Consider the following 8,139-nt stretch of genomic DNA (forward strand, 5'->3'; position numbering starts at 1 on the left):
TCATAATACATTATATGCTAAAGGTGAGGCATAAGGCTGGATATAAAAGAGGCATAGAAGAAAATAAATCCTTTTGTACAAGAGAAAATAGAGTATACTCTTAGATTTTTTTTTTTTTTAAATAAATTAAATAAATAATTGTTGAGTGGAAGGAGTAAGAGCTTGAATCTATGAACTCATAAATAGAAGTGGATGTATATATCACTATGTTAAGACCCAGTTCATATATATGTGCTTTCTTCATCATAGAAAGGGCTTTTTTGGTTGTAGAAAGTGATCAGTAGTGTTGTTTGGAGCTGCATGGTAAGCTAATTCTCACTAAATATTTTAACTTCCCAATCTAAAATTTGATTTTAATAAACTGTGCTAATGAGTTAGATGTCGCTTGTCTGAGGGAGAATACTTTGTGGCAATATACAAGTATATACTGGAAGAGTATTTATGCACTGTTATCCGCAAAAATGGTAAGTTTGTGTGTTCCCAAACCTTAAATCCTAAACACGGTCCCTATAATATATTGCTAAAACATTGGTGTTGTGTTCAAGCCAAATAGTGTTGCAAGCAAGTATTGCACACAAGATCTCAAAATGTGATTTGCGCAAGTGTAACATTACAGGAATTTAGCAAATTTACGTCATTCAAATCGGACACAAATCAAATATAAATCCGACAATATTCGAGGATTATCATCAGATTTATGTTGATTTTTTTCGCGGGTAATTCCACGGTCAATAATTTTAATTCCGTCAATTTTGCATCAAAATATTCCATCGCAAATAATTAAAGTTGTTATTTGCAACGTCGTAGCATCAAACTGACTACACATGTGTCGAATTTTGAACTGAAAATATCGACGAACAGATTACCTTTGAATTTGAGACGGGTAATATTGATGAACGATGTGACTGATTTTTTGACGTAAAATGGATGCAAATCTAACGCAAAAAATGGATGCAAATCTAACGCAACTAAAAAATAGAACCTTATCACATTTCTACAACATGCACACAACTCTTAGTCTACATCACATCAACATTATATCCAGTTATATCACAAATCAAAGGTTTGAAAAATCTCATTGATGAAAAAGTAGATACTGTCACAAATCTAAATTATCAGAAATTTACATTTACACCGCCAATATAAGTTCAAACATTTCAGACATTCAAAATACAGATCAATAACTCCTTCTAATCCTCCTCTTCATCCTCCTCGACTACAACTGCCACCGTTCGCTTGCCCCAATGATTTTCCATAATCTCCGTCAGGCGTACTATACCACTAAGTTCTTTGTTGGCATTCAAGCATATGGTGACATTCAAAATACAGATCAATAACTCCTTCTAATCCACCTCTTCATCCTCCTTCTCGACTACAACCACCACCGTTCGCTTGTCTCCAATGATTTTCCATAATCTCTGTCAGGCGTACTATACCACTCAGTTCTCTGTTGGCATTCAACCATATGGTGAACCTCTTCATTCATAGCACCTACTAGCCTGGCAAGCTTTGCAGTATTCGGGTGTGATGAGCTCATGCCACCCACAAACGCATGAAATATCTCAACCTTCTTCTTTCTCGTCGTCTGCGTCCATAGCTCGAACTTGGACTGCGTGGTAATAGACTGGCTAACACTATTGTTGGTAGTGCTCGGGGCCTGGGGGGCCAACTGCCTCTCTCGGAGTTGCTCGTACTCCTACATAATAAAAGCCAATTATTAATTATCATTTTAAACATTAAGAGTCAAATAAATGTGAAAAAAATCAATTTTTTACTTACATTTACCCGTCAGGCGGTAGTCAAATCTGTGTGGGAGAAAGCTAAGGTATGGCAGCAACAACAGCTATGGAAGAAGACATGGTCTTCTTCCTGCCCTTGCTAGTATTCGCTATAGTGTGAAGAACATGCGGTAGTTGAGGAAGCTGATCATCTGCTCCACCTATGGCCATTTGTAGTAGGACTAACAAAAAAAAATCAGGAGCAGTTTACACAAGTAAAAGAAGGAATGTGTAAAATCTAAATAGGAAACATATTGTAACTATGTCTAAAACAAAAAAATGAAAAAACATGACAAGTATGACATATGTAGCAAAAGCAAACAAAAAGTTCAATTTTTACATTGGCTAAGTGTCGGTAGTCCATGAGTATATTATAAAAAGTTCAATATTTTTGTGTAGTGTCAAATGAGTTTATTACAACGGTCACTTGGGGTCTCATTGTCATCGGTGTTGATCCTTATATAGCTAAGTGTCACTAGCTCATTGGTTGAAGGATCTTCATTTCATATTTGTTATTGCTTAGAATTCCATAACGATTATGGTTGATCTATTATAATAAGGATTAAAATATGCAATTTTGAGTAGATTATTCTTAACAAATTTTCTATACCATGGTGATGAAAAATGATTCTTTCTATATCACCATCAATTTGAACAAGACCCGATCCTTATATTACTTCATTTCAACCTACCAACTTGAATTCCACCACTAAGTAAATACATCAATATACCACATTACCTATGCATTTAATTCATACATATCACTCAATTCTTATGTATATAGAAACCTAAAACCTAAACTTCAATATTTACATGCATACCGATGAACTCTTATGCATATATATACCTAGCTAACACCAAAACTTCTATTTATACCTACATACCACATTACCTATGTATATAACTCTAATCTTATGTATGTAAAAACCTAACAACTAAGTTGCAATACTTACATGCATACCACTGAACTATTATGTATATGCAAGTTGGACACCAAAACTTTAATTTATACATATATACCACATAACCTATTCCAAAACTAACATACATATCACTAAATTATTATGCATGTATAAGCTTACACCCAAACTTCAATTTGTACATGCAAAAGCACATTACCTATGCCAAATGATCCGTTTCACTTTTCATAAATTAAAATGAAAACTATTGGAGCAAATAGGATTATCTTCCTCAATATTTTATAATTGGAGCGGAATGGAAGATTGATAAATACAGGAGTTTCGGTAGTCTCTGTGAGATGCCATCGTCAATACCTTCTTAGCTAGCTCTAATGGCGAATGTATCTCAATGGCTCGTTCAAGAAGACGATGGTTTTGAGCGAAACCGTGAGGTAGAGGAAAATGAGATAGCTAGGGTTTTTGGCAAAAGAAACGAAATTTATGCATGTGAGTTGAGTAAATTAGGTCATTGTGCGGATTTCCATCCAATTTTCATCAGCCTAGTTCGATACTAACAAGTAAAGTTTTTCCGTCGCTTAGTTAAATGCAAATTCAACACTAATCTCATTGCAATTCCATACACACTTTTGTCATTTTCATAGTGTGTTTTTCCTCTGATGCAAACCAGACTCAAAATCTAACGCAAATATTGAATTGTATTATTCGCCGCTTAACGATGGCAAATCCAACGCTGATATTTGCGGCGGAAAAATCTGATGCAAATATCGGACGTTAACTCCAACTTCTCCTGTAGTGTAACCTCTATCCCCGGCACTTATTTCTTTAAGTGAAATATATAAAAAGAAAACAGTGTTATGTGAATAACTAGTGATTTTAATTTGAATGCAAGTAGCCAATGATAATGTTATTTACAAATCAGTAAAATCGCATATTTCTTAACCAATAGTTTTGTTTTCAAGATATTCAAAGCTTAGTTTTATGAGGGCACAAAGTGGCTTATTGTTGTAAGAAGTCTCTATCAACATGCATGCAACTGTATCAATTGCTTAGGAATATATAGATACTGACCTATTAATCAAATCTGTTGTTTCTTGGACAGATAGAGTGCGTTGAGTAGCTACTCCTAGGCATAGTGGGATTGAGAAGTAGTTGCTTGAACACGCACAATGAGTCGACCAATTTTATGTTCAAAAATTTGCCACTAACTATAGCTAGGGCGCTTAGGTTGGAATCTCTTCGATTTATCATGATATTGAATGTGTTATAAATATATATTTTTTCCTTTTTATTTGTAAAGTTATATGGCATTCTGTGCCTTTGTAACACCATCAATCAAATATGAGGCAAGTTTGTTGCAGTTTTCCTTCAAATCTTATGATTGGGTTAGTGTTCTCTGGAAAATTAGGAAATTCTATTTTAATATTGAATATTTTATTATAAATTATGCTCAATTTATTTTTTGTCACAATTGTTATATATGTAAATTTTATTTTGATAAAAATAATAATTCTAAAAATTGGCCCCTTTAGTTTGAATACATTTCAGTTTACTATTTTTTTATATAAAATTAAAATCAATGAACATCCTATGAAGCCTTTACGTTGTCCAATGTAGGGGCCAACCTTTTCTGCAACAGTGTTTTCCAATTAATGTGGATCTAGATTGTATTTATATCCTGTGTGTTTGCAAGCTCACTTTAGTCTGAGTGCTTCATGTGGACATGTTGTCTGGGATTATAAATGTTGTGTTAATCTAGTTGTCTCTAGAAATTGTTTATGTATTTTTGCACATTTTTCATGTGGGTTAGGAAGTTTTGAAAACCGTTTTGTGGTTAGGTGGTTAGGAAAACCGTTAAGTGGTTGGTTAGTTTTATTTTCAGAAAAATGTAATGTAGTTGCTTATAAATTAAACCAGAAAATGTAGAGGGTGTGAACTACTAAAAAAATTCCTCCATTTTTGTTGGCGTTTAAAATTTGGTTTTGAAAACCAACATTTGGTATCAGAGCGAAGGTGTCAAAGAAATGGCCGGAAATGATGGAGATTCATCTAAGTCACTTGCTGTCATCAAACCGACGGCAAGTCTCAATCCCGATCCAATTTCCCACGTTAAGTGAAACGAACTACAGCATATGGGCTGTCAAGATGAAGATAATCTTGCGTTCACTAGGAGTACGGTCAGTGATTGAAGGTAAAGAAAAAGACGATGAAAAAGATCAAGGCGCCATGTTAGCCATTTCTCAAGCCGTGCCGGATGACGTGATGATGAGACGACAAAGGAGGATTGAGACGCACTCAGGGAGATGCGAGTCGGCGAAGATCGCGTTAATAAGGCACGCGCACAGGTGCTGAAACGACAACTGAACAAGTTACAGATTGAGGATTCAAAGACAATAAACAAATTTTTCATGAAGCTTACCACCCTGGTGTGTGAGATCCGCTCATTGGGCACGAAGTTTGACGACAGTGAAGTAGTTGAAAAACTATTCTGTGCAGTTCCAGATAGATTTCTCTAAATTATTGGAACAATTGAACAATTTGGTGATACTGAGAAGATGTTGGTATCAGAGGTGATAGGTCGTCTCATAACCTTCGAGGAAGGGCTTAAAGGGCGACTGCACTTAAAGGGTAGTGGAGAACAGTTACTCCTTACCCAGGCTGAGTGGGAGGCAAGAATCCCGAAGGCAAAGAAAGATGAAGGTTCCAACAACAACAAAAAAGGAGGACGTCACGGGAGAGGACGTAAAGATGAAGGTTTCAACAGCAACAAAAAAGGAGGACGTCACGGGAGAGGACGTGGTCGTGGGCGTGGATATGGTGGAGGTCGAGGTGAAGACCGAAAGCCACGTAACTTCAACAAATCCAAGGTTAAGTGTTTCAATTGTAATGAATATGGGCATTTCGCAAAAGAGTGTCCCAAACCAAAACGAAGAGAAAAAGAAAATCTTGTTACAACGCAAACCGAAGATGAACCAGCACTATTGATGACAGAAACTTGTGTTCTCAGCCACACAATACAAAACGAGCAGGTGTTAGTGCATGAAGACAAGGTGGTGCCAAAGTTTAAAAGAACCCAAGAGAAAGCTTGGTATTTAGATACTTGTGCAAGTAACCACATAACCGGTTATATCAAAAAATTTGCTGAAATTGACCCGCCAATAAAAGGGTCGGTCAAATTTGGCGATGGCTCGACTGTAGAAATCCAAGGAAGAGGTTAGGTTTTGTTTGAAGGCTTCACAGGTGAACATCGAATACTTACTAATGTCTGCTACATCCCGGTGTTGAAGAGAAACATAATAAATTTTGGCCAATTAGATGAGAATGGATGCAAATTTGAGGTTGAAGGAGGTGTTATGACTATTTTGGATAGATCACAAAGGCTACTAGCAAAAGTGGATAGGTCAAGCAACCGGTTATATATGTTTAACATAGCACCAGCTCTCCCCAAATGCCTTCTGGTTAGGAGCAAAGAAGAAGCATGGCGATGGAATGCAAGATATAGACATGTGAATTTTCATGCTTTCAAGTTTCTAAGTCAGAAAAAGATGGTGCACGGCTTTCCCAAAATCGAGCATGAGGACCGCATCTGTGATGGTTGTTTGATTGGAAAGCAACACCGAAATCCTTTTCCAGTAGTGGCAAAATTCCGAGCAGAATCACCCTTGAACTGTGGCATGGAGATTTGTGCGGCCCACTTACCCCTGCTACTCACGGAGGGAAGCGTTATTTCTTGTTGTTGTTTGAAGATTGTACAATATTTATGTGGCAAGTGCCGATCTGAGACAAAGATGAAGCATTTGAGGCATTTAAGAAGGTTAAAGCTGCAGCTGAAATGGAGAAAAACAATAAGCTGAAAGCTTTGCGCATGGATCGTGGCAACAAATTCATCTCAAATGAGTTCAAGTCTTATTGTGAGCTGTTAGGAATTGAGTGTTATCTCACGGCGCCTTACTCTCCTCAGCAGAATAGAGTTGTTGAACAAAGAAATCTGATGGTGGTAGGCATGACAAGGAGCTTGTTGAAAAGTATGGGAGTCCCGAGCAAATTTTAGGGAGAAGCGGTATCAACTGCCGTATATATCTTAAATAGAGCACCAACAAAGAGCGTCATCGCCAAAACACCCTATGAAGCATATTATGACCGCAAGCCAAGTGTCGATCATTTTCGTATTTTCAGTTGTCTTGCACATGTAAAAGTAGTTACACCGCATCTTCCCAAGTTAGCTGATCGTAGCAAGAAAATGGTGTTCATTGGTTATGATATGAACACGAAAGGCTATCAAATGTTTGATCCAGCGACAAGATAAGTTGTGATGACATGAGATGCAGTGTTCGAGGAGAAGAAGAAGTGGGAGTGAAGTAAATCTCCAGTAACAGGTACAGGATCAGCAGGGAAAACCCTTACAACACATTATTTTATCATAGCAAGCGTATTTGATACGAGAAATCGGGAAGATAAACAGACGTTCAACGGTTCTGGTATTAATATCAGAAATTCTGGTATGGATTTCCCACAGCCGACACGGGAACAAACTGATAATCAATACCAGCATGCTTCACCAGTGATGAACATTAGATCCAGAACATCTATTTCAGACCCTGATTCATTGACACCAGACACTCCATATACAACTTTTGATGCTCTTGATGGTTCGGCCTTGACAGAAGTAGTGCAACCCACAACATCTGATGAGAGTTCACTAGAAGGACCAAGGGGTAAGCGTGACATCAAAAGCCTTTACGATGAAACCTTCCTAATAGAACTAGAGTATTTGGAATTGTATTTGCTAGGAGAGGAGGAGTCATCAACTCTCAAATAAGCTAAGGCAGACCCGATGTGGAGAAAAGCAATGAAGGAGGAAATTTCTTCCATTTGAAGTAATGAAATCTAGAAGCTCGTCCCATTACCCGAAGGCCACAAACCTATAGGTCTAAAATGGGTTTACAAGCTAAAGAGGAAGTGTATGTCACTCAACCGTCGGGATTTGAAATAAAGGGAGATGAGCACAAGGTGTTAAAACTGCACAAAGCATTGTACGGTTTGCGACAAGCACCTAGAGCCTGGAACTCAAAACTGGACAAATCATTGAGGACCCTCGGTTTTGAGAGGTGTTCTTTGGAGCATGCAGTGTACATGAGAAATCAAGGTAAAATGATTTTAATTGTTGGAGTCTACGTAGATGATTTAATCATCACTGGAGAGTGTATTCAAGACATAGACAAGTTCAAATCACAGATGAAGAAATTGTTTAACATGAGTGACATTGCGTTACTAAGCTACTATTTGGGAATTGAAGTATTTCAAAATTCTCAAAGGATTACACTTAATCAGTCGGCATATGCAAGAAAGATTTTAGACAAATGTGGCATGAAAGATTGAACCCTTCACAAGTTCCGATGGAACCTCGTCTAAAACTGAGTAAGAAAAGCACAAGTCCACCTGTA

The sequence above is a fragment of the Phalaenopsis equestris genome, unplaced genomic scaffold (genome assembly GCF_001263595.1).
Source record: "Phalaenopsis equestris unplaced genomic scaffold, ASM126359v1 Scaffold000224, whole genome shotgun sequence".
In the NCBI taxonomy this organism is placed as follows: domain Eukaryota; kingdom Viridiplantae; phylum Streptophyta; class Magnoliopsida; order Asparagales; family Orchidaceae; genus Phalaenopsis; species Phalaenopsis equestris.